Below are 26,466 nucleotides of genomic sequence, written 5' to 3'. Positions count from 1 at the left end.
TAGTGCAAGTTAGGTCTCGTAAGATATACTTGTTGTGGAATTTTTGGTTATTTCGAAGATTTATGTAAAAGATTACAGGTCTGCATGAGAAAAGCAGATGCATTGATAGAACGTACTTGGACTTCTGCAAAGCAGTTAGCTTAATACCACATGACATTCTGATTTCAAGTCTTGCATTACATGGAATTAACAGGTCACCTATTGTGAGGATTAAGAAGTGTCTCACTGACAAATTTCAAAATGTAGCCTTTTAATGGGGAGATTTCATTCAATATGGGGAGTTTTCCCAGCAGAATCAGAAACAGTCTTCACCTAATACTGTTTTATATTATTTTCAGCAATCCAGGCCATGAGATAAGATCTTTGCTTTAAAGGCTTACATATGGCACAATTTTAGCATGGTAAATAAAGAAGATATATTACTTCTGCAGTGATTTGATTTGCCTGAATGATCACTGTCCAACAAGCAGCACACTAAATCCATTTTACTACAGTCCAAAACTGTAGGAATGCACACTGTGTCAGAGAGCAGAGACTCATGGAATGATAAAAAGTCATTACCCTAATCATCCCTAACATGAGGTCTCAGTACATTGCTATGGAAAGGACTCAGCACAGTCCTTGCGTGTTTCCAAAATATCAAGCACAGTTCTGGTGCCTGCACTTTAAAGAAGATGAGAAAATATTGGAGAAAATCCAAATATTTTGCATGTCTAGTACAAGTCTTGAGATGGGAGGCTTAAATAGCTGGACATATTCCACTTAAAAGCTTGAGAGGACACACGGAATAGTTAACAGCGGTGAGCTCTTCCACTTTTGCTGACAAAAGCATAACTAAATCCAGTGACTGGAAGTTTAAGGTTAGATGTAATCAACCTTGAAATCATATGCAATTTCCTAGCAGTAAAGGTAATTAAACTCTGGAAGAGCTTATGAAGGGAGGTGGTGCACTCACCATTGCTCTGTCTTGTCCTGGAAAATGGCTGTCTTTCCTAGATACAGCTTTACTTCAGCCTCTGGGAGAACTTCTAATGCACAGAGCAGACTCAGGGAGAGAAGGAGGGTCACATCAGGCTAGATCCCCTGGTGATCCCTCTAGCCTTGCATCCATTAGAACAATGCGACTGTGCAACAACTTCCATTATGGCTGAAACAGGATGGCTTGAATTGCACCTTGTACACTCAGACATTTTCAGGTTGGCATTAGGGTAATAAGTATAATCAAATCCCATACTTGAGAGCTCCAGTTGGCTGCCTACAGCAGAGAGGAAGAATCTCTTCTCCACTCCTCTGAGAGATATTTGGCCTCATATATTCTGCAGCAGAACTTTTTCTCTTCCCTTGAACCTATTATTTGTCTTGCTGTAACCAGGAAGAGAGCAAAGCAATACAAAACATTATTTTAGACATCTGATGCTTGAGTTTGAATTAAGCCCAGGCCATGAACAGTAGAGATTTTAATAGCTCAGATTAGCAAGGATGCCAGTATTTTGCATGGATTTTTTCTGTGATTGTCTGTGCATGTCATGCCTAGTCAGCTCTCAAGTATTGGAGGTACTCAGGTACTCCTTTAGACACATAGCAATTTGGTTTCTTTAAGGACTAAAATACTGTGGGCTAATGAAAGGAGTTGTCTCAGCCTTGATGTACATGTACAAAATTTAATAGCCACCTATGTGCAGAACAGACTAGATGTTCTGATGATCTCTCTTGGCCTTAAATTTGTGAGGAAATATAAAACTTGTACATAACAACAGCCTCTACTTTTCAAGGAGTCCCAGGAATGCACATGGTTACACTATGAGTCACAAGCACCAAACAGTCTCCAGTACCACTGGTCAGAGAGAGACAAACTCACTGAGAATTCAAAAACCAAGCATCTCCCACCAAAATTTAAAAATATGCCTGCACAAAATATTGCCAATTTCTTGCAAGTCTTTGTCTTGCATGCATCAGAAGAACTTCTCAGAGGTATCTGCCTTTAGTAGAAGAGAACTAGCCTCCCAGCTTCTGCCATCAGTAGTCCCTTCCTGCCAGAACTACTGGAGAGAAAGACAGCTTGGTCATGGAAAAGCAGCTTTCTGCAGACTTCCAGTCCTAACCTATGAGGTGTTCAATCTTCATGACAGGTGAGGGCGCTCAGTATGCCTGCATGAGAACTTGGATATTTAGTACCTTCTCTGGCAAAACGTTTATAAACACACCATTGTGTTTTGGTGTAGTTGCAAGATGCAAGTGGCTCCATCCAGGAAAACCATTACCGAATAAATGTAAATTAGCTGTTTTTCTGTGTAGACTGACATAATTAGAGATAACTTATTATTAACCTCTTACATAGAGAGTTATGGATTTCACTCAGACTGGTGAAACAAGATAGAGAACACATGTACATGTATCATGTACATGTATCATACTAGTATAGACATCTATACAAGTTAATGCCTCTGAATAATGTACTTATAAAAAAAGTGTTATATTAATCGCTAATAAGTGTGATGAATAGTGTGACACTGCAAAATATTTATAAACAAACAGAACCACCATGGTATTACAGATCCCCAAAACATTTCCATCTGGAAGCCTACAAAATCACAGGAGATATAGCTTCATATACTGCTTATCATCACAGAAAGTGAATAATTTTATTGCTGCAGAGTAGGAGAAAAGGACACATTATAGCCTCAGCTCATCAAGATATTTGTCTCAAATTTATCACAGGTTTCTCTTAAACTACAGTTTTATTTAAGAAATGAGCTTATGTCTTTTAGTATATGGACAGACTGCAAATGATGTTTTCCAAGCAAATCCTCTATTGCATAATCTTTGCTGTCATTTTTAATAGCCAGAAGGAAAAAAGAAGTTTCCATAAACAATCATTGTTTATGATGGGACATTTAAGAAACAACCAGCACCATCACAGAATCAGTTTTCAGGGTGTCTGGACAGAAAATGAAAAACTTTGGAGGATTTATTATCTTCCTAAAACAGAAAAAAAAGATTTTTAAAAGGTAGTCCGGCAACAACTAACAATAACATAACAGGTATTCATTTCAGCCATCTGAGACATGCAGATTTGAGACATTGTTTAGAAGATATTTCTTACCTTATGTAGAATAACATGATAACTTATAAAACTTGATTGCTCTGGAAGAATTCCCATGGTACCAAGGATCTGCTATCTTGAGTCTTTTAGAATAATCAGCTTGATTGATTGATTTCAGGTTCAATTTTTTAAATTGTGTCTATTATTGTTATGTAGAAAACTGTTGTCTGAATTCACTGGGATATTGTGCGTATTTACTGAATCTGCATTTTTGCCATACATTTTCATGGTATTTTACATTAATAGGAACAGAAGTATGAAGTGCCCCAAAGAAACTGCCACCCTAAGATCCTAATCCTGCAGGTGTTTACATATCTACTCAATATTATGCACCAAGAGTACTGACATTGACTTCAACTGAGCCTTTTAAAGGTTTTAAAGTAAACTGTGTGTCTAAGTCTTTTGTTGAGTGACACTTTTAACAATACCTACAGGCACATCGAGAGAACAAAATATATAGGTTAAATGATACCTCATGCTTAGGCACCTAGATAAAATGAGAAGGTATATGCAATTTACTTTCAAGGTAAATCTTACTCACAAGATGAAAAGTGCTACATAGAAGCAGTTATTACTATAAGATCTCTATTGTTTTTCTGCAGCCAGTTTGTTGGGAAAAAAAAAGTACTTTTATCTTCCCTGAAATTGTCTCTCAAGACAAATATGTTATGGGGTAACAACAGGTGTGCTATGTTATAGAAAAATATGTTATGGTGTAATAGCAGGTATTACAGGGAAAATTACATTATCTGTAACAACATATATATGGATGTTCTATGTATGAAGATTTTCTTCTGTTCTCAGCTATCAGACATCCCTTGTTACTACTCTTGGTTGTGGAACATCAGAGAGGACCAAGATTGAAATCCTAAGAAGATGTGCACTTTCCCCAGCCCCTGAATGAATTAAACTCTGAAAAGAAGCTGATGGAGATTTAACACAGTTTGTGATTCTTATAATTACTTTCACTTTTCACCAGTCTCTGTTTTTTGAGAATTCCACAGAAGACAGTCCAGTGTGCACCCCCCACTGAATTAAGTTTTGCCAGTACAAATGGGATGGAGAAGCACCAAAAAAGAACCAGAGCTCAGGAGCAAATGACAAGCATGAACACTGTCTTTCTGTTTTTTAGGAAGTGGGATAAGCATGACTTTCTGCAAAGAAGCCAACTAGGGGATTTTTTGTTACAGGGCACCAATTTTAGGCAAATCACCAAAGCTGAAGTTACTGACTCCTGATAGATAACATAGAGATCCAGAAGAAAAATGGTAAAACAAAAGTTCAATATTTGAAGCATAAGTGCTCATTTCTTCGGGCTGTCAATAAGATCAGACATATCTGCTCTTGTTTAACTAGTCAAGTACACAAATCCTGACTAGCCCTCTATTGTGTTGAAAGGCACTAAAGGCTGCCATCCAGACTGTTTAACTCAAATAAACATTAGATCCCACTTAAAATCAGTGGTCTGCCAAGAATTCTTTCAGACTCAGTGAAGTATCTGAAGGTGTTAGTCATACTGATCATTAGTCAGAGGGGAATAATTGCCCCAGACGCCCAACAGGCCAGAGAAAATGCCCCATGGTAGCAGGGTTTTCTGGTTGAAGGGAATGAGTTTTCTCCCTCTCTGAAAAACAGCTGGAGCTTAGAGCCTCTTTATTTTCCTACCATATTTTTAAGGGAGTCAATTATCCTGTGGCATATTCATTTAAATTAATTTAAATTGTAAATAAATAAACAGGATTAGACCAAGGATTTGGCCTGACTCTTGTCAGCTTGGGATAAACAGTGAGACAAGGTCCCCAAATACTACTACTGTCAGCTAACAACTTGGTTCACGAAGAGAACAGTCTTGTGATGATAGTCATATTAAAAGTGCCTAAAATCATTAGAATTAATTTTAAAGTGGTCTCTAGGAAGCAGCTGGACAGGGACTTAAAGGAAGATAATGAGAGAGAGAGAGAGGGAGAAGTGAGAACATTGAAATGGACTGGTTAATAAAATATAAATGCAGACAAAGCTTTGCAGCTGGGGTTCTACACTAGCATTTAAAAATAGCCGTACATATTATTCTGTTGCTGAACCTATATCACTTTAAGTCTTTTGGAAACATATTAAAGTTACTTGAAGAGGGACCATTTTCAAAAGCTCCCTGGAGTTATGAATGATAATTAAAAAGAATTTCATTGTAAATCCTTCTGTCTAGTTCAACAGTATTATCTGCTTACAGACAACTCTCAGAGGGCAAAGTCACAGCCTTCATCTTGCAAAATTATTGTCCAGTGATGATGCATTTTCTTGGGCTTACAGTAACATCAAATCTTATATATGGATGTTACACTGTCAGGACAAAATCATCAACTACATCATTGTTTTTACTAATGAGGCATTTCTGATATAGCATTATTCATCTAAAATCAAGGACTGACCCATTTCAAAAGTCAAGGAGAACAGGGAAGAGTCAGCTGTACTTCAATTTTCCATTTTAGGACAAATATTCTGTAGATCATACAGAAGCATTATGAAAATATATGTAAAGATGAATTTGAGGGAGATGAGTGGTTGGAAACATTTAGATGGAAAGATCTCTGTGTATATATGAGTTCAGAAAATCATGATCTCGGAAATAAGATGATTCAGTAAAAAAGCAGGGTGGAAAGAAATTCTTTAATTAGTCTGGAACAGGATACTGAAAAAAAAACCAAAACAAAACTAAAAGAGAACTGAATTTGAAGTTCTTATTAGTCATCAGTGAGTCAAGACATGTATCTGTATCTGACCTACAAAGAAACAGATTCTTTAAGCAGCATACTGTTGTTCCCCGTTGGGCATGCTAAACTGTGCTGCATTTTAGAACAGCATCTGCCCTGATGCAGAGGCAGGCCTGTGCAATTTTCTTCCATTTAAGCCTTCAAGACAGAACTGAAGTGAGATCTTTATCTTTTCTTCACTCTTAAGTCAAGTACTGATTTACATCCTCTTCCTTGTTTCCTGTCCCTTATGTTTACACACAAGAAGAGGTTGGGCAGCACTTCCTAAACGCACTGAGGAATCTCCTCATAGAGAGGTTGTGTGTGCAAATATTGTGCATGCTTTTGAGAGTGAGTCAAAATATGGCCCCTGTTACCACAGAACAGTAATGAAACAACATGTTTATTCTTATGAGGGGTGCATAGGCTCTTCCATGTTTCTTACAGTTTGGTTTGAATTGTTGTTTGCATTATGAGCCTATTAGTTCAGGGGTTTAAAAGGGCCAAGCAGCTCTGCTTCAGGCTACTATTTGGCACACAACACCACCAGTACAAGAGTAATAGTTTATTTCGACAGTTTAATAAAATTCAATAGCTCAACTGTTGCCCAGCTCAAAGACAAGCAAAAATGCATGTGGAGGTTTTTGGATTTTAGAAACTGTACTCAGACTGCACAAGGCATCTTTGCCTTTAAAGCTAACTACACAAAAAGATGAGAGTTCCTAATTTGAGGTAATTGCCTTGCCAAATTAGGCAAGAAACTTATTACAATATTGGCTGACATACTAGTAGGTAAAAATGATGTTCAGAGATAGCACAGTAAACAGTTGAAATTCAATGGAATTTGGTTTTAAATATCTACTGATGACTTAATAACAACCTGAGTCATCTGATATGGTAGGGTAAAACGATGAATTGAAGCCTGTGCTCCTTTGTAAGGTGTTTTGAGATGTGTCAAAGAACGTTTCACATCTAAGTACACGTAATTATTATTTGTGGAGGTCAATAAAAGCTAAGTCGGTCCTAGAAACTGTAATGGTTTATTTGTACAAAAACTGGTATTTTATGGGTCTAGGGTACTACATGTTTGTGGGAGGGTTTACAGATTCATCAGGGGGTCGGCCTATTACAATTGGGGGTTTTACAGAGATGAGGTAAAGGGGAAAACCCAGGTTTACAAATTTTGGGGTCTTAACACTTACACCATAGGGGAAAACCCACTTTATCTTAGGGGAATTACGTGGGGGAAACAGGTAACACAAAAGGAGAGATAAAACACAATAGGTCTTCAGCAGATGCTTGATAACATCAGGGTATGGTCTCTCTGGCTTGGGCAGGGCATTCCACACCGGTGATGTCCCATTTGCTTCTTAAACTGAGTTTTTTTCCCCAACTCTGGTAGCCCACGGCCTTTTGCTGAGACCACTCAAATTCCTTTCTGCAGATATATGAATTTGGGATCCAACAATTATTGTTTAATAAATGTATAATTCACTTAGAAACTAAACATTTTTGGTCATGACAGATCTAAATCTTCCAAAGTACTGATTGAGTCTAAAATTATTTCAAGAAAGATGATTTTGAAAACTGTTGCAACATATATATAAGAAACATTATACGAAGCAAGCATAAACTTGACTAGAAATGCATTTTCCTTTCTTTCTTTTCTTTTCTCTTTTTTCTTCTTTTCTTTTCTTTTCTTTTCTTTTCTTTTCTTTTCTTTTCTTTTCTTTTCTTTTCTTTTCTTTTCTTTTCTTTTCTTTTCTTTTCTTTTCTTTTCTTTTCTTTTCTTTTCTTTTCTTTTCCTGTGACAGTTATTCCCTATGTTTTCAGAGAATGAAGTACATTGGGAGGTATAACGCTAAAAGCCTTGCAATTGAAAATTTTAATTTAGAGGCTTTGAATCAAATAATCTGATGACTCATGAAAATGGTAATACTCCTTAACCAAAATTGTGGTAAAAGACTTGTTCAGAGTCGATCTAAGTCTCAGGTCACCAAACAGGCCCTGTGGGGGAATCACCAGCCTGGGATCCAAGTGTACACTTCTCCGCACTGCAAATGAGTGGTCACAGCTTGGGGCTATTGCATGATCATTTTCCCAATCCCAGCAAAAGTAGAGTAGTGAAGAACACCAAGTTCTTCTCTCATAAGCCTTGCTTACCCATTGCTCATTTATACAACCCTTCAAACTACGCAATTTGTGGCTACTTCAGAGTATGCATGTCCTAACTGCCTAAGTATTCCTGGGCAGACTTTGCACTTCAGCTGCCCTGGCTCCCATGCCATCAGCAGCACAGAAACTAGTTACTTTAAAGCTAGAACAGCTCTGTCAACATCAGCTACAGCCACTGTGAACAACTCAATGCTTTCATGAACGCTCGGGATCTAGCAAATCCTATTTGCTGCCTTTAAATAAGGGGCTGATTGGCATAGTGGCAGCAGACACAGTGGAACAAGAGAAGCATTTCCATTGTCTTTCTGGAACATGATGGTGACCTCTGAAGATCGAGATCAAATTGGAGCAAAAGAATGTAGCAAGGCTGCATGTTTTCTTCCACTTCTTCAGAAAAATAAAGAAATATAAAATTCTCTTAGTTCTGCTGACTTCAGGAAAGCTGTGACAGCCTATACCAGTATCTGCAACTGGTAGCTTTCATAAGCATTGAAACACATGCACAAAACCCCTGCATTTGTGTTTTGGAGGAAAATTCTGTATAGAAAAAGGTGGCATATGTTTTATGAAACGGTACCATTTCTACTGGCTGTATACCTTTTGCTCTGTATTGGTGGAAGAACTGTCATGTGTGGACACATGCTCTGCTCTCACATCCTCAGATTCCTTCATGGGATGAAGGAAAAGGAAGTACTCCAGCTCAACTTTTTCAAAGTGTGTCTACCTTCAAATCTCTTTGGCATTCACAAACAGGCTCCTTTACAAATACCTGGCAATTGTATCCATATCTATTTTTAGAGTTGTCTAACACACTTCAAAAAGCAGGAAGGAATGCAACAAAAACAGGGCTACCATGTGTCACTTCCTTTAAAAAACAACGCTTGAGTTGCCATGACTTACTACTTTACTGCTCACAAGATGGGTGGTTTCCCCCTTGAGATTTTTCTAGCCACTGATCTAGTGAAATTTAGTCTCTCAAACTATATTTGTTTCAGTTTCTTGGAAATGGGAAACCAGGCAATGGTGGTACAAGAAACACACACTGTTGGACAGAAGATAGAATATTCGAGAAACATGAGCTCTGTGATACTCTTACCTGGGACAAGTGCACGACCTGGGAAGGAATACCTCGTGCTGTAATGTCTTACATGACATGAAGCCCAAAAAGGCTGCTGAAAGAGAGTGACCCTGCAACAGTTTAACAAAGATTATTGCATTTTGACTATTTGACTCCTCATATTTAACACACAATGTGTTCTGCTCTCTGTGGACTAGTTATGAACTAGTTTGGCCCTGTTAAAAGAGGTGTTGGGATAGTTCACAATCTTTCCCTCTAAGTGAACATAGGATGAGGAATAGCTCTTCCACATCTGTAAAAAGTCATGGGACTTTTGATCATATGAGAGAAGAGGACTAGCTAGGAAATGAAAATGGGTCTTTAATGCAGAAGAGGTATTTCAAAGAAATCTTTAATTTTCATGCTGTCCAGGATGATAACAGAGCTTGGATGTCATTTGAAGCTGCTCTGGGATATGTCATAATGAACAGAGATTAGCTGTTATATTCAGCATTTGTTTTGGTATCCTCAATATCCCATAAAATTCTGATCTTTATCAAATTGGGCTAGAAGGAGAAGCAAACGAATAAATCTATTTTTATTATGATTATGTTATACAAGTCAGGGATTAAATAAATGTTAAATATAATGTGTGGGAATACTAGCTAATCATCTTCCAACCATAGGAGTAAGTATTAAGAAGTAGACTGTGGAACTGTTGTTCAAAGAGATTATTTTTCTTAAACTTATAGCAAGTAGAATAGCCATTTTTTATTAGTCATTAGTGCCACCCATTACCACGAGTGCTTAGTCCATTTCTTACACAGAATAGCTATTGAAAATGCATTGTCAGCTTTAACCTAGTATGCCCTAAATGGTTTGGGATTTGGGAAATGCCCTGCACTTCCATGTCCTAGGGCCACTGGGGAGATCAGCAGAGATTCATAAAGGGAGATGCTGGCTGAAATCCTCTGTAGTAGGTTTAGGTCTTGCTCTTAGCCATGAGCTTTGTTACTGTTTAAGGTGTCCTGCTCTGTGTTCACATTCCATCTTGCAGTTAGAGCAGGGTGGGCTGTAGGATGTACATTCATATGTGCCTTTCTTCTATTCTTACCCCATGAATTTTTATTACTGGTGCTGGAGAGATGTTTTGACCTATTTTTGAAACTGGACATGTAGAGATGTATTTTGAAAATGTGAATCTAGATAATAACCATGTATGATTAGGAGAAAGAATGAGCACCACAGAATTAAATACCCAAGAGTTGCTATTTATTATACTCCTTGCCTCTATCCTCAGTGATGTCTACTAAATCACCTGGCAGGAAACCAGGTGGAGAACTGCTCTGGCATGTGGGCAGCTGTATGGCAAGGTGCCTGACATCCAGGAAATCGATCTCTCCTTGGTACTTACTGCATCCACAAACTAGTCTCATCTCAGGGATGGAAGGAACAGATTCGGTTCCAAAATCTGAACTGGCAGAAGGCTGTAGTCTAGCAACAAACAACCGTAGTCAACATTATACCAGGAGTATTAGTGACAGAGGCACAACTCTCCAGTTTTGGCTGGGCCACTATCCTAGTTGATATATTTCTTCACAGGTGAAGACATGTCCTGTCTGAATTAGGCAGATGCAGGTGTCCTGAGTTCATCTTTGCACCTTTCTTTACGCTTTTCTCCACAATAACTTGTTGTGGGTAAGGTTCTGTAAGACAGTATTACTAGTTAAAAGTAGCACCATAAGTAGAACAGATACTGGGATATCTGCTGCAGAAGGAGCAGTCCTGAACAAACTTTTTATGTTCATAGCAGAGAAGAAAGAGGACTTCGAAAATTTTAGTCACCGAATATTGGAATCTCTTTTGCAAAGACTGATCATGTCATACTATAGCACAAACCTTCCTTGGAAATCCTGCTGAGAAGACACCTAAGAATGGATGCATCTCTCTGCATACTACTGCAATAGCTGCATACAAGAGCATAAACACAATTTAGCTTGCATGTTTACAACATTCAAATTCACTGACCTAGCATTTCTAGGGGAAAAAAAAGAAAGAGACAAAAAATTGCAGGTCTTCCAATATTGAGCTTTCAAAATCACTATTTTCTAACGGTGACATAACTGTGACATTTTGACATTGATATAAGGCAAGTTGCCTGATAGTATTCTAGGCTAAGCTGTACAGAAGAGAGGTATAATCATGTCTAACATTGGTGGCTGCCAGCTCCATTCTGTATGTTCAGTTCGATTATTGCATAAATTGTTAAATTTTATTAAAGCAATATTTAAAACATGACATAAAATATTTAATTTTAGAAGGGGCAGCTTACACAGAATATATTTCATAACATATACCTAAAGCTCAGAATTAAAGTTCAATATTCCATATAAATGATGGGGAAAAGCCCACAATACCCATCCTCTGAGTATTGTCAGAATTTATGGGTTGATGCTAAGCCTGTACTAATTTTGTGAAACATTGATCCTACTTCCAGCTATAGTAAAAAAACCCCATACAGACATGAGTATATGTTAATAACCTGAAAAAGGTAAGCATAAAAAATGGGGTTTACATTGCTTGATATGTGTAAAATCTAAAAATTCAGTAGCAGTTCAGACATTAAACTTTATTTTTTTGCAAGTTGTAAGAATAAGATAGATTTCAGTTTGAATTCCTCATTCATAATTTAAATAGGTTATTTGAGTGAGAATCTTTGCAGAGAGTGACTGTTAGAAACAACCAGTCATTAAAATGGGGTCATGAAACATAAACCTTCAGAGAAGGAACTGGTATGCTTCACTCCAGGAAACCATGCTGCTCAGATTGTTTATGTCTGAAATGATATCTGTTTGCAGGATTCAGATCAGTGAAGAGGAGCTATAGTGCCTTCTCTTTTTTTCCAGCCCTATCTGGCTGCCACTGTGTCTGAGCTGTCAAGGAACAAATGCTCTGACTTCATCTTGCATGCTCTTTCCTCTGTATTCTGACAATGTCTCTCAGGTTCAGAGATGTGTCAACCCCATTGTAATGATTGTTGCTAAAGCGGATGCACTGAGGAATTAAACGTGGAGATATATGTTAAAATTGGTTTTCCTGTTTGTCAAAGGTGCCAAGCCCCTGAAAGAAATCTGGAAAGAATAAGCACATCTGTAATGGTTGGAGGTGGGTTTTTTTCTGCTTCTACAGATAACACTTCATATAAAGCTAGCCCTCTTCACTATGGTTTTCTTATCAGACAGAATCTTACCACTAAAACAGTTGCAATCAGAAGTCTAATTGCCTTTCAGAGGAGCAGTGGGATTGCATGAAACAGAATCACTTAATTTCTAGTTCATCATCCTAGCCTAACATCTTCAACATTCCTGTATTATTTTCTAAGTGTTTGCACCATCTATGTTAATAAAGATGATCATGTCACAGTCAACAAGCGAAAACAATGTCTTCAGGAGGAATGGTTTCTTATGAATGGAAAATGCTTAATACATATGCATCCATCCCAGGAGTCCAACACCCTTCCTTAGGAAGAGCTTGTAATTGATTTCATTCAGAAAAGCCTTTGGGATCTCTATTACATAAATTAGGTTTAGTGGGAAGGTTCTGTCAATCCAACAGTTTCCCTAAAGTACAATTTTTAAGCCCTCCATTGCTCTCACAGGGATTTGGTTATTATTAAAAAAAAAAAAAGAACAAAAAGGGAAAGAGAAAAAGGATACCAGCTCATGCAATTTAAATTAAATGTCAGCTCCAGTTGACTTGACCTACACTGCAAGGGTGGTTCTTTTCAGAAGGCTACTTTGCAAATTTCAGAGAAAAATATCGTGAGCTGATCTTTGGAAACATTTCCACAACATTTCATATACGTCTCACCATCCATAGTTCATCTGTAGTCATATACCTCCTTAGCAGCTCCTGACTGAAAGTCAACTTGATCTCATGCCTGCCCAGCAATGTAAATGCTGCTAGGAAAGGGCATGGCATGGGGCTTGATCTAAACTCTTGATGAGTTATTGTTCTGGGAAGACAGTTTATCTGAGATGTGTTTTAAGTTCTTGACTTGGTTTTTCCAACAGTTCAGTAAGAGTCTGACGCCGTCTCTAGGCAGAGATTTGGACCAGCCTGGCTGTGGTCCAAGGGAGTCAGTGTCTGAGCTGAACGCTTCCCTATGTGTCACATCCACAGATTAAGCCGCCTTAGGCTCAGGCCAAACTGAAGTGCTCTTTAGAGAAGAGCCTATATTTGGCTTCCTTCCTGACCAACATGGCCCAAGATAGCCAAGATCATGTTCTAACCCAGACTGCCAATAACTGTCCTGAGTTAAGTAGAGCATCAGTGCTCCAAGCCAAGGCTAGACTACAAGGAAAGAGTAAGTAAGGGTAACAAAACTCAGTGGGATTATGACTGCTACCAAATCCTGGCCTCTGTGAGGACTACATGGCTATTCCTGTTGAAACTACAATTTTCCCTTAACATGGAAAAAGGACAAGAAGCAGTTGATACTGTGTTTGGTACCCAGCAATAACATTGCAAAGGGGACACCAAGACTTCGTCCACTGCCGAGTTAGAAGTCCTGCACCAGCTAGAGACAGAACAGCACTGAACTCTATTGTACACAGACACAGTAGACAACTTTGACAATGAATAATGTTTCAAAGGAGGTGAAGTACTTTTCATTCTCGTATTTAGTCCAACCAGCTGAAGTCAGTGGAAGCCGAATTAGCTCATGCACTTTCAAATGACTCATCACTCATGCATTTGCTCTGTGAAGTGCATCTCCTACTGCTCTATTCCATGGAGGCACAGTGCAATGAGGGCAGTACTCAAGAAAGAAGGCAGGTATCCGAATTTCCCATGCTGTTTTCTCACTACCCAATACATCCTGTCTAGGATCTTGCCCATGCAAGTTACTGCAGTGTCACTGATTGTGGCTGGTCTATGCTGAGTTACACAAGACTAAGTTATATGGAACCTCAGGATAAATGAGCAATTGCCTACATAAAATTTTTAATTTGAATGTTAATGTAATCTTCTATGCAGCAGACAACACTCAAATCAGATTTTCTTAAAATTTTCTGTTGTTGGAAATATATACACAAAAAAAGCACCTTTGTAAATAAGATCTTAAATCAAATGGGAAAATTCACAGGCCGTTCTCTTTAATTAATTTGAGCATCACTAATTTCAACTAAATTCTCCTAAGTAATTATGGTAACAGCACTTAAAAATAATGTTCCTGTGAAAAGCTTTGCTAATTCAGAAAATGATCAGAATTAATGTTACTCATTTTGCAAAGAGGAAAGAAGATTGTATCTGTTGTGGCACATGCAGAAAGTTCTAGTCTATTAGCAAACAAGATCAAAAATTACATCATTAACACTGGCTGAAACAAGTCAGATTTTGATATTTAAAAATTATAGGTCTTATGAGATCCTTAAGAAGAAAAGGGAAAACAAAGCAAAAATGATGTGTACTCACAATGGGAGGGAAAACTATCCTTCATAATACTAGTAGACAACTGGTTAAGTTGCAACCACTTTCACATTTTATCATTGCTATAAATACTTCTTTATGTTTTATTAAATTAATGTCACACTGGCCAAAATTATCTTGCCATCATGACAAGCAGCTGCTGGATAACTTGCATTTTTAGTTTCTTCCTCAAATTTCTCACAGGTTAGCTTCCAGGCTCTTCTGATTTAATTCTACACATTGTAGATGCCTCTGGCTTTGGTCCAGTAAGTAGAAAAGTTTTTTTATTTAACCTGCTGATTTTTTGATTTTCTATCAAATGTCATTGTGTGGCTGTACTTCAGTGAGCCCCTACAGAAATACAGTTTCTGCAAGAACAATGCCATGCAAAGGGGAGCTAAAGCATTAGAAACTTCTCCTGCAGTGACTGAGGAGATATTGAAAGAACAGCTTTCAACACAAGTCTATACTCTTTTGCCCTTACATGAGTTCAGCATATCCAATGCAATTGATTTTGTGATGATTTTGTTTCTTTTATCAAGGATCTGATGTTCTTCCTAGAGTGTAATTCCATTTTGTTGATCCATTGGGGAGAGTTGTTCATGCAAGGAGCCAGTCTGTAAACATGTTTCATTAGATGGTCTTGGCTGACTGTCAGTGGTGTTTGTGAGATAAAATATATAGATTTATGTCTGTAAGAAGGGTTAGTCTGTAAGTGGACTTAATATACGCAACCATGGAGTTACAGAACATTCAGTTGCACACACTCAAAATGCTGAGTATGCTGTCAAAATATTCCTTAGTTAGATTCATAATCACAAGTTAAATCCATTGTTTCATATATTAATCTGCTACGAAACAAGAAGGTGTATAAAAATAGCTCCTGCAGCATTGTAACTACCTGTTGCCCACTATGACTATGCAAACTCAGCTAAGCATAGTTAGGGTCCTGCCTTCTTGGACGATACTCATCTTTGTCCCTGGTCTTTTGGGGGTTGGTAAAATAGGGTTACTAATCAATTTTACTTAGAGGCTATTGACACCACAGTCATGATTAGACCTGTTCATTTATTCTCTATTTCTGTTCATGGGCACCTGGTATTTATTAGCAGTCTTTAAAGAGTCTAGACTATACAGTCGAGTAAATATCACAGGAAGGAAGGAAGTATGTAGGGTTCTAAAGGGAAGAGTAAGATGGCTAATTTTAGATATCTCTATCATTAAACATGTAAATACTATATGTAGGTTACTTGTCTAACACTTCTTCCAGAACCTACAAATCAAAAGAAGATTCTGACCTTTATTTTTTTCTGTAGAAAACTTCTAGGTCATAAAGGCGTGTATATGGGGCACTTTCTGTTTTTAGTCTATGTTGAAATCTATGTAGTGTTGAGAATCATCATCATGGCTAGCCTTCGCGAACGAAGATTTAGGAAGGCTCTATCCACATTTGTTGCAAGCATGCTGGTGGCTAATGAGGCCAATACGAGATAGACATATCCGATTGCAAGAGGCAGTGTTGAGAATAATAGCATATGGAAAGACAAAGAGGTTTGAGGTTGTTATGGTCTTAACATACCGCAGTATTCACTTCTAAAATTGATTTTTCCTTTGCTTTTCTTTCTGATATCAACTAGAAAATTAGATACTATGGAGTGAGCAAGATAAACAGCAAGAATTCTGATCTTCTTCCTCATTTAGAAAACTGAGATCACTTTTCTATTGGATTGCATATGCTGGTTTTCAAGTGTTTCTCAGAGCAAAGAAAAAGCCCTAAAAAGTAAGTATCTCTCCGAAGCACTTTCTAGCAAATTGGATGGCAGTACAAGATTTCTGCATTAAATTTAGACATAAGTATCAGAAAGAAAACGTAATATAAAAAGATTTCTCTTTTAAGTATGTTTATATTTAGATACTGCTGGAAACTTCAATCCAGTTAAAAAAAATTTGACACTAGGCTCTCAATTGACTTAGGCTAACATTGATATATTGCACTTTGTTTAAAGAAAAAATAACTGAGTTGCTGAAAAGATGAATACTGTATCTTTGCCTTGTTGTACTACAGTATAGGGGACTAAGCACTCACAGAGTATGCTTAGATATTAATTTTTGGAAAGATTATCTAGAACATAGCCTTTCCTGGTTTGCACCTGATTAATTCCAAGGCTGAATACTGAAATACTTTCTTAGGCAACATTAGCACTAAATTCTGAGATAGTATTTAAGAGTTTGAAACCAGATTTGCAAAGGCATTTAGATACTTAAAGGTGCAGATAGGTATCAAATAGGATTTGCAAAAAAACTTGTACAAGATCTGGGACTAGTTCCCTTTGAGAAGTAATGTATATTAGATGTCAAACAAACCTGGTGTTTTGGAAATACCATTGGGCATTTCCATGCAAAATTAGGTGCCTAGGGATCTTCAGAAGTTTTATTGTTTGCCTTCCATCTGAAATTACTTTAAAATCTATCTCAGATTAAGAGAGATGAAACAGATATAAGAAATTAATATATCAAATTAAAAAAAAAAAGGTGTGACAACCTGTAAACATCCGACACGTAAGTTCTGGATGTTCACATTTTAAACTACTATCTACACATATCTCATGAACTATGAGACCAGGAGGGTGTAACATATACAGATAATAGATTACCTGACTTTACAAGGCTGTTTATAAGAACGCTTCTGGTTTGACTCGGCATTTGAAATATATTTATGGCACACAAGCTCCTTTTCAATTGCAAGTCAAGTACAGCTATGTGAACTATTACATTTTTCTCCTGCTGAAATCCAAAGAAATTAAATTGCTGCCTTGAGCCATGTTTTGAACTACTAACTATTGCCACTTGAACCAAGAAAAGCTTTAAAACTTACACTGCAAGACTTCTCCAGAAGCCACAATATCCACCTCCAAGCCACCAAGTCAGCTGGTGATGGGAACATTTTTTTTCAGGTTGCCCCACAGGTATTTACCTTTCAAGTCAGTCACTGCTGAGTTCATTGTGTGTTGATCCTACATGAGTACAACCGTAGGTCCCTAGCAAGGATTTACAAGAAATGCTAGTGTGCCTAAAACGTTAGTGTGCCATGACCATGCACATGAAACAGCCCTGAGCATAAAGACTTGGCAGATGAATCTTGCTGTGTCCCTGTGCAATGAGATAAAAAAATCTTTGCCTTTCAGCTTTTGTAAATCAAACAAAGAAAACCAAGACAGATTTCTTTTGTTCTGTAGTATTATGTGTGTCAGTGCCATGCCTTTCCCAGTTTATTTGTTGTGATTTATATTTTCAGAAAGTGTATATTGTGCTGCATGAGGAATGTCTCTGTTGAATTGAATTCCTTGACTGCGGCAACTCTAGATGAGCTCAGTATCTTAATCTGATGGTGACTTCTTGTTTTTATAAAACCAGTGTGTACAGTGGCTGCACTACTTATAGTAATTAATTTTGGCCTCATCCTGCAAATTCTTCATTCTGCAGGAATTGCCAGGAAAAAAAACTGTTGCATATAATAAACGAAAATAATACCCTACAGCAAGTTTCTATTTAAATATTGTGCCACAGGTCAAAGTCTCCTTTAGTTGTATGAGTTCAGATAAAGCACCAAGAAGTTCAAAAGAAGCAGGAAGATTTTTCTAAAACTTCAGCAAGGCTTCTGTAAGCACTGGCATTAATATACCTAAAGATGACTCAATATCCAAGGTGGCTGGAAAACCACTGGTTCTATCTGCAGATCTCTCTGATGAATGTGAAAGAAGGGCATCCATGGAGGATGTGAGAAAAGCAGAATACAAGAATTAAAAGATCAGAAGTGGCCTGAGTTCCTGTGACTGGGAATCTAGCAGAGCTGGGCTCTGGCAAAATATTCTCTAACTGCAGTGTTCATACTAAATGCTAGCAGAAATTGGCCAGCAGGCAGTACCTGTGTAGCAGACCAGGGGAAAAAAACCTGAAACTTGTATGGCCAGATCATAACTATAATTGTATCAGCAGCATTGTGCCTTTTCTACTAGGGGACTTGTCACCTCCTGAAATTAGAAACCTTCTTCTAAGTAACTAAACTGGATTAAGGCAATTGTAGGCAATGTGTTAGAAGCAAAATATATCCCAATAAAAGCACATTATACTTTAATTTTTCTCATGGACTTCAAGAAACAGGAGATGCAGAAGAACCAACAGATCAGAGAGTCTGCTTCCCTCTGATGACATGGACTGTCTTCACCCATCCTTCCCAGTGTTTGGTACTGGGCAATCAGCCTTATTTTAAGCACATCAAGCAATGACACACTTAGTCTATCCCTTGCAGGACTCCATTCCTAACCTTCCAGCTCATATACATGCTGAAGCAATGCAGCACGCGATTTTAGGAGCATGTAAATTTTTTTCTCAAATGGGCAAAAACTACTTTTAAATTAAAAATAAATTGAAAAAAAAAAAAAGAAAAGAAAAGAAGGAAAACCTTTCCAGTTTGAACTGAGGAAAAACTCTTTATATGACCCAGTGTGACAAAAATATCTTCTACCTGCCCCAGGTAGAGTGTTAGAACTGGAAGCACTGCCTACCCACACCTTTGAATTTTCAAAGGTGATGGTAATGAAGTGGCCCAGTTTATGCACTTAGCTTTTAGATTCTCATGTTGCTGAAAGTAAAGAAACTATGAACCTGGAGGTTGAAGGCACAGCCCATTCAGTTAGGTAAACTATGTCAGGAGATTTTTGGCTGAGTTGATGGTATCTTACTTTCATCTGAATGGTCTTCCTCAGGTTGGTAGTGTGGGTGGTAGGTTGGGATTTCCTGCATGAAAGGAGTAGAAAATGGGGCACAAAGGGAGCCCCTGAGAGAAGTCTGGGAGACCATTGTCCAGACGTCATGAAAGGGAGGACGAAACAGCATGTTCATAACCCTCGTCATGGAGAAGAACGGCTGATCCTGACCCAGCAAATCAGGATATTGTGCTGTTGTGGCAAGTGCTGAAAATGGGGACAGAGAAGCACAGCACTGCAGCTCTGAGGGGTGAGAGGGGAGTTTCCAGTGCTGCAGGGGCCACAAGGTCCTCTCAGATACGCTTTGTGTGAAATGCTTTCTTGTTTCCTAGCAATTCACTTCTGGTTTTGTACAGTTCACCCTTCACAGTCTGCACAGTCACCGATGGTCACATCAGCCAGGGAGACACGTGCTGTGTACAGATGCTCCCTCAGCACAAACACAAAGCAGTGCAAGCTAGACAGTCTTGACATTTTCCATATGGCTACTGTTATGGGCTCACAAAACTTGTGAGTTATTTACCATTATTGGCTGCCCAATTCCAGGCATGGTGCTTTCCAAATAACATGAAGACACTAATCTCTCCCTACAGAACACAATCCAAAATACGAAAGATCTTGTTGGAACAAGGGTAAGGGACACCAGATACAAGCAAAGGGCTCAAGGCAATTAGCAGCAATCACCCTCTTAAAATACTTTTGTTGCTGCTGTCATGACACAGCAACTTTCCATTCTTCCATTGCTTTCATATAATATCACCCTTCAGTTCAGCTATTCACCCCTTCTCTCTGCTGGAAATCACGACCATGGTTTTTCCAAAGAGCTCAAACAATGTTTTTATTTCTCATCCAGCTAAACACAAAAATCCTACAGTAATAACTATCTTTTCCAGGAAAGCTCATGTCTAATATCAGCTGGATGAGAACTTCAGAACTTCTGTACAAGGAGGTAATTTTAACTGTTTATGTGCTAATAAGCTATCTAAAGGACTGAAGAGATTTCTTATTTGATTATATCTCTTATGAATAAGCCTCTGAATAAGAAGAAAGCTTCTCCTTTCTACCCATCACAAGTTACTACACAGCTATGGCATGAGCAGGTGCCATCCTACAGTAGCTGATGAGTGAACCACCCATCCATGGCTGATGCGTCAGTTCTCAGCATATTCTGAAATATTTTGGAATTTCACTGTTTGAAATATGGCCATTTTCTCAGTAGTAGTAGAAAAATGTGCTGAAAAATATCTCAGTAAACAAACCGACCTATTCTCCTGGGCAAGATGCTGTGAAAGTGGGTTAAACACTGTGGCTTGTCAGATGTGCTAGTAGATGAGCTGTATTCTCAGCACTGGTCTTAAGAAGAATACACAGAGCAAATTTCACTTTCACAATCACTAATTGAACATGACTGTGGCTGATAGCACTTTCCTACATCCTCACCTACCCCCAAAAACTATGTCCCATTTGTTTATTGGAAATATTCATGCTTCCCCAGAGATTCAGCAGGGACTGCATCTCTCTGCCAATAGGAACTTGCATGTGGAGTAATTATTCTGCATTTGTTTCTCACTCTTGCCTGATCCAGCCAGTTTAAATCATCATGTTCCTGCAACCTTTCTGCCAGCAGATAAGGGAGTGCAAATCATGCCTAACTTTGCATTTGGTTATGCCACTCCTCATAGTGGTCAAAGAAATATCAGGGACATCTAGACTCAAACTGAGCAACCTTAGATAACTTTTAGCTTTACATACACTTTCAAAGTAACAAATAACCCTGGGTAAACTGTTGAACAAGTAGTGTTCACAAGGAGATGGACAGAAAGAAGGAGACTACAAAGAAAAATAACATTTGTTGAAGTGAAACATGTTGGGAAACTATGCTTTCAGAAGGCCTGATAATATGAGATGAGGATCTTGGGCACATTGACTTCCACATATTTTTGTACATGGGTTTGCCCAGACCCAAGCTTACACATGAAAACACCACTTGGCTCTCAGCACATCAGTGGCAGGCATCAGAACCACCGAAGTTAGCTCCAACAGAAGTCAGGCTCCAATGTAACACTCTAATTTAAGTGTGTCTCTAGAAGAAAAATGTAAAATTTTCTTCTACCTGCAGATAGCTTTTTTCCTAGACTTGTTGGAAAATGGCTGACAGTGTGAGGTTTTTGTACTGTAAGTAGCCCCAGAAACACCGCATTTCAGTGAGATGTCTGCCACCAGCAATGGGTCTATAATGCCAATGGCAATTAAAACTTTGAAAAGTAGCATGCAGTATCTCACAGTTACTGAATAGTGATGAGTATGTTATTGTTCATAGACCTTTGAGCTTGGCTCAAACCTCAGGTAATTTTTCCTTATCTTGCAATCCTCTGCACCTTCAGATCAATCAAATTTCTTCCATGAACTTCTAAAAAAACAGGGTAAAATATCTCAGAACATGCAAAAACCCACCTGCTCTGAATACACAATAGGGAAAGCACAGCTCATGGTGTAGTACTAGCATAAAGCAACATAACATGTATCAACCCAGATAAAATACACCCACTGTTGCATGATTTATGACAAAACATTCTCAGTGCAGTTGGAAGAAGTGAATTCTGGAGGGTAAGACACAGATTTAAAGAAGCTGGTTTTCTGTTAAAAAAGAAAATCTGTAATTCCTTTTTTTTTCCCCTTATAAAAAAAAAAAAGAACAAAAGTCAGCTGGGAAGGGCATCCAAAGTTTTCCTTATGCACAAGCAAAGCCAACCATGGCCTTGCACATCATCAGGCCATATAAAGCAAACAGAGAAGTGGTAGTAGCAATGCTCAGATCCTTTTCCCCAGCTGGTAGCTGAAACCTGTGTCGTGAAAGAGATCAAGATCCCTGTTACTTCTATATAGGAGTCACGTATATCCATATAGAGAGACTAACAGTCTATATATTATTTGCAGTATGTTTTGAACAGGTTGGTTTTTTGTAAATAGTTATACTCAGAGGGATGGCTTCAGTCTGTTAAGGCTATGCTGTAGCATCAAGGGTTTAATAGCTGTGTGGTGAGACCAAGGTAGCCCAGGGCACCCAGACAGACAGTTGTGCGTCTTCTGCCCCTCTTTTAGGGGACTGCTATAAGCACACCCACAGCATTCTAGAAGAAATGCCACAGGGCTGCCAGAAGCAAGGAGTGTGATATCCTGGTAGCAATGAAAGAAATCCTGACTCTCCCTCATGATGTTGCATTCCTTAATTTCCCTGTAGTCAGAGTTTTGATGGATGACTCTGATAGGTCACAACAAGGATGAAATGCCACCTGTTTCTAAAACAGCCTCCACAGGCAGTTCAGGTAAAAGCAATAGAACAATGTAACCCACTCAGTCCGATGTTTGGCCTGCGGCTTGTGAATACTGCTGGCAGACTACCAGGCTGTGTGTGCAGGCAGTCCTCGAGCCTCCAGACCCAGCTTGAGGTGACCATAGTGCCCATCTCCCTCTGTGACTGCCTCTTGGCTGCCACCTCCACCTCTCAGTCCTCACTGGAACATAGCTATTTCTGCTTGCATGCCTCAGGCAATGGTTCCTTTTGTTTCTTCTGCTCAGAGGATTAGCAAATCAAGCTGGATATTAACCCAGGAGGCAACATAGTGCCCCATAAAGAGCTAACAGTGTGTGACAGTCTGCTGTGCTGTGTCCCAGCTGTGTACTCAGTGACCCCAGGTCTGGAACAACACAGAAGGCACAGAGCCCAGTGCCCCTGGCATCTGACTTGGATTCGTGTAAACGAATGATTAACAACTACTAAAAAAACCACCTGAACCATACAAACAGTTTTAGCTCCGTATTTCCTTAAAAGAAAGTTTTAATGCTCACTTTTGTACCCTTTATTGCCAAGTCTCAGTACAGCACTTCAAGTCAGTTATGGGCAGAGATACGCTATGTAGGATCACAAAACATGGACATTTTGGGATTCAGTTTCCTTAGGTGCTATGAAATGGACATTCTAGCAAATGTTGTGCATAGCAGGTCTTTCTTTCCTTCCACAATGTCTTTAGCTCCAGCAGCAGCAATACATACTTCAGGCTGCTGGCCAGCTGGAATAAGATGGATCCGTATCTCAGGAAGAACAACTGGTCTGTGAAAGCCTCCTGTTTCTGAGACTGCCTCTGGACCTGGTACCTATTACAGCCAGTAGAACTGAAATACAGAAGACATTCGTGGTTTTCCCAGTAGGCTGTTAGATTAATGGCTTCAGAAGAATGGTTTAACAGAGAGGAAAATTTAAGTCATTGTTTGGGTTTACTAAAAGAGGGAAGGTCTTGGACCAGTTCCCTTAAAAATTAACATCCCTCAGGGCCGCGATGCTTCTCCTGCTGCTTGTAGGGACCCATTTGAGGCTGAAGCATGGATGAGAGCTACAAACCTTGCTCTGGGTCTCTGGGTAGAGGAGAAAGAATAAGGCCATGGAGCAGTGGAAGAGAGCAAATGAGGATGACAGCTTTTTCTGTGTCTGAATTACAAGGAATTTGAGGTATTGTCAAACTCTGTCTGTCCCCTCATTCAACATCAGTCTATTACAGGCTGGACTGAGGACACCAACTTATGTCGTATGACCAATACAATATAGACATCACATTTGGTTACATGAGTAATATGATGGCCATGAGTAACCTAAAGGTAAAAGCTTTGGTGGCATTTTATTTTCTCTCTGAGTTCCTGGAAACATAAAATGAAACAAGGAGGCAAATGTCTGAATGAAAGAAATCCAAGTAGTATTCGTGAATTTTTTTGCTAGGCAAATGCCATTACTAAAAGAGACTCTTAAACACATGAAATACTCTTAGGGCCCTCCCTATTTCCCCAAGACTGTCCGTTCATTGGTGTAGGTCTGTGTGTGCTTTTAGTTTAATAAAACCACCCCAGCAGTGTGTTGTTGAGCTATGGAAAATGTAAGTCTATGGGAAGTATTCAGCTCTGACTCATTATCTGTATCTAACCACAGGATCATGAGCTCAGAAATAGAGAGCAACTTTCACATCCACACAATTAGCCTACAGCATTCTTTTCGCCTGTAGTTTTGTCATGCAGCAAACAGTTTTGTTTGATTTTTCATCCCAAACACGGTTACTGTAACACTATAAAGTAATGAATGAGTGAGAAAGCATGGATGAGAGAGGGAGGTTCTTTGGCAATGTCCTTGTTAAGCTGCTGGCAAGTTGCCTTACTCAGGATGTGGAACAGCAGCTGAAAACAACCAACCACCAAGTCTATATCATGAAGCCTCAGGACTGCAGTGCTGTTGCTAGGGATCCTGCTTGCAAAGTGCCATGGTTGAATAAAGTAGGTCAAGAAAATTACCATTATAATGAGATTCTCCTTGCTGTTCTCTAGCCTGTCCCCCACCTGGCCCTGCGTCACTGCAGGACCTTCCTCATTGCTTCATTTTTTCCTTTCTGCACAGCAGCCTATCTGCACAGAAATGGCAAGAAACTCCATTACAGCCTAGTGGGAAAGACTCACAGCTTTTAAAACAAAGGGAGCTGCTGCGTGGAAGCCCTCAGGCTGAGGAGAACCCATAGTTCCCAAGTGAGCTCTGCAACCTATTGCTGTCTTCTCCCCTTCTATCAGATAGCCACTCTGGTATAGACTAAGTATTGAAAGGATGGAGGTATTCAATGAGAAGACCTGATTTAGATGCCCATTAAGACATACAGCTGTCTTGCTGTTTCTCTTTGGCAGACCGAGCATCTCCTTCTTCACTCCCTGGGAGCAGTGGGAATATTTTCTGAGGAGGTGCCTAGTCCTATTACTCCATCCAAGAGAAAGATAGGCACATACTTCTGAGAGAATATACTAACTTAAAGAGTTAATACTAAGCATCCAGCCTAGGAGGTCCCAGATGCCTCACATCTGCCCTATTACAGCCCTATCAGTACAAGCTTGCTTTTTGAATTAGGTCAATTTGCTTAGGGGTTACATTATGAATCAGTTCAGGGTTCAGGACAAATATAATGTACTCAAAAAGTACCAACCAAGAAGAGATTCTGAAAGACCCCGTTAGCCTGGAATAGGGCAGTTTCTCCTCTGTTTGCCTGTGGGAGTAGTCTTGTTAGCTGGCCTGTATCATCACTGTGATCTTATCTCGACAGCCCAGATGGTAACCAGTATTTTGGAGAGTGGTGGCCAGGTCTGATTCATTTCTGTTCTTCACATTTTGAGAACAAATATAAGTTCTCTCTGTTCCTGTACCACTGCTCAGGAAGACTAAGATCAGGTTAGTCCATGGCACAACCCAGCACTTAACTCCACCTTTCCAGCCAGCCATGCCTGAGCACTCCTAAGAAAATGACAAAATACATGCCTTTAAGAAAGAAATTGCTCATGTCTCCATTTTGTCATCAAATATATTAATAACTACTTAATAACTATGAATTGTTTGTGCAGTACTTACCTACCAAGAAGAGCTAGGAAGTGTTAAGTGTTTTTAAAAAATGCTAAATTTGAAAAATTGCATGACAATGAACTCCTATAAAAACAATAAGCTTTTTATGCTTGTACAATGACTTTTTATTCTTCAGCAGTGTTGCTGTTGCTGAGTTTTTCCATTTCCTTCATAAATGCCAACTGTCTGGTGAGAAGGTTATTTACTAGGAGTGCTGGTGATACATAATCTCTATCTTCCTCTCAGAAAGAGCCTGGAGGGAGGGAGAGGCAGTCGTATGCCCTCTGATAATAGCACAGCCCAAAGTGAGGAATATAATTACACATATATTTTTGTCATCCTTTCACCTGAGGCCATAGACAATATTTTGGATCTAGCTCTCTTGTTTTCATGTCAAAGATAAACAGATGATGCTAGTCAAGTACTTCCTTTGGTGCCCTCCCCTATCTACAAAGACTACATGGGGAGTGCTATTTCCATGAAAACAGCAGGAGCAAAACAGAATCAATCACCATTTTCAGAGATCCCCGATTCTGACTTGCCAAAGGGGTTTGTGCTAAATATCACTGCTTTCATTTCCTCTGATGGAGATTCTTTCTCTTTTGTTTTCTTGTATCTGTTCTTTTTCTTCTCCTCACGCAACCATCTTGGAGAGCAATTCCCAAAACTTTGCCTTTGCCACCTGCCTCAGGGAACACTTCTCAGATCCACAGCTCCATTGCTGCCAGGAT

The 26,466-nt window shown here is 39.0% G+C and overlaps 1 long non-coding RNA gene across 1 annotated transcript in view; it reads left to right on the top strand.

Annotated features, from left to right (window-relative positions):
• The first annotated feature begins 23,786 nt into the window (after positions 1–23,786).
• Positions 23,787–26,466, top strand: part of LOC113964207 — a 36,639-nt gene continuing 33,959 nt past the window's right edge. The window contains exon 1 of the long non-coding RNA XR_003533098.1: positions 23,787–23,824. This is a non-coding gene — a long non-coding RNA (uncharacterized LOC113964207). The remainder of the gene's footprint in view (positions 23,825–26,466) is intronic.

Source organism: Neopelma chrysocephalum, unplaced genomic scaffold (genome assembly GCF_003984885.1).
Source record: "Neopelma chrysocephalum unplaced genomic scaffold, ASM398488v2 Primary Assembly neopelma1_26, whole genome shotgun sequence".
NCBI lineage: Eukaryota > Metazoa > Chordata > Aves > Passeriformes > Pipridae > Neopelma > Neopelma chrysocephalum.
This window is presented reverse-complemented; position numbering and strand designations above follow the sequence as displayed.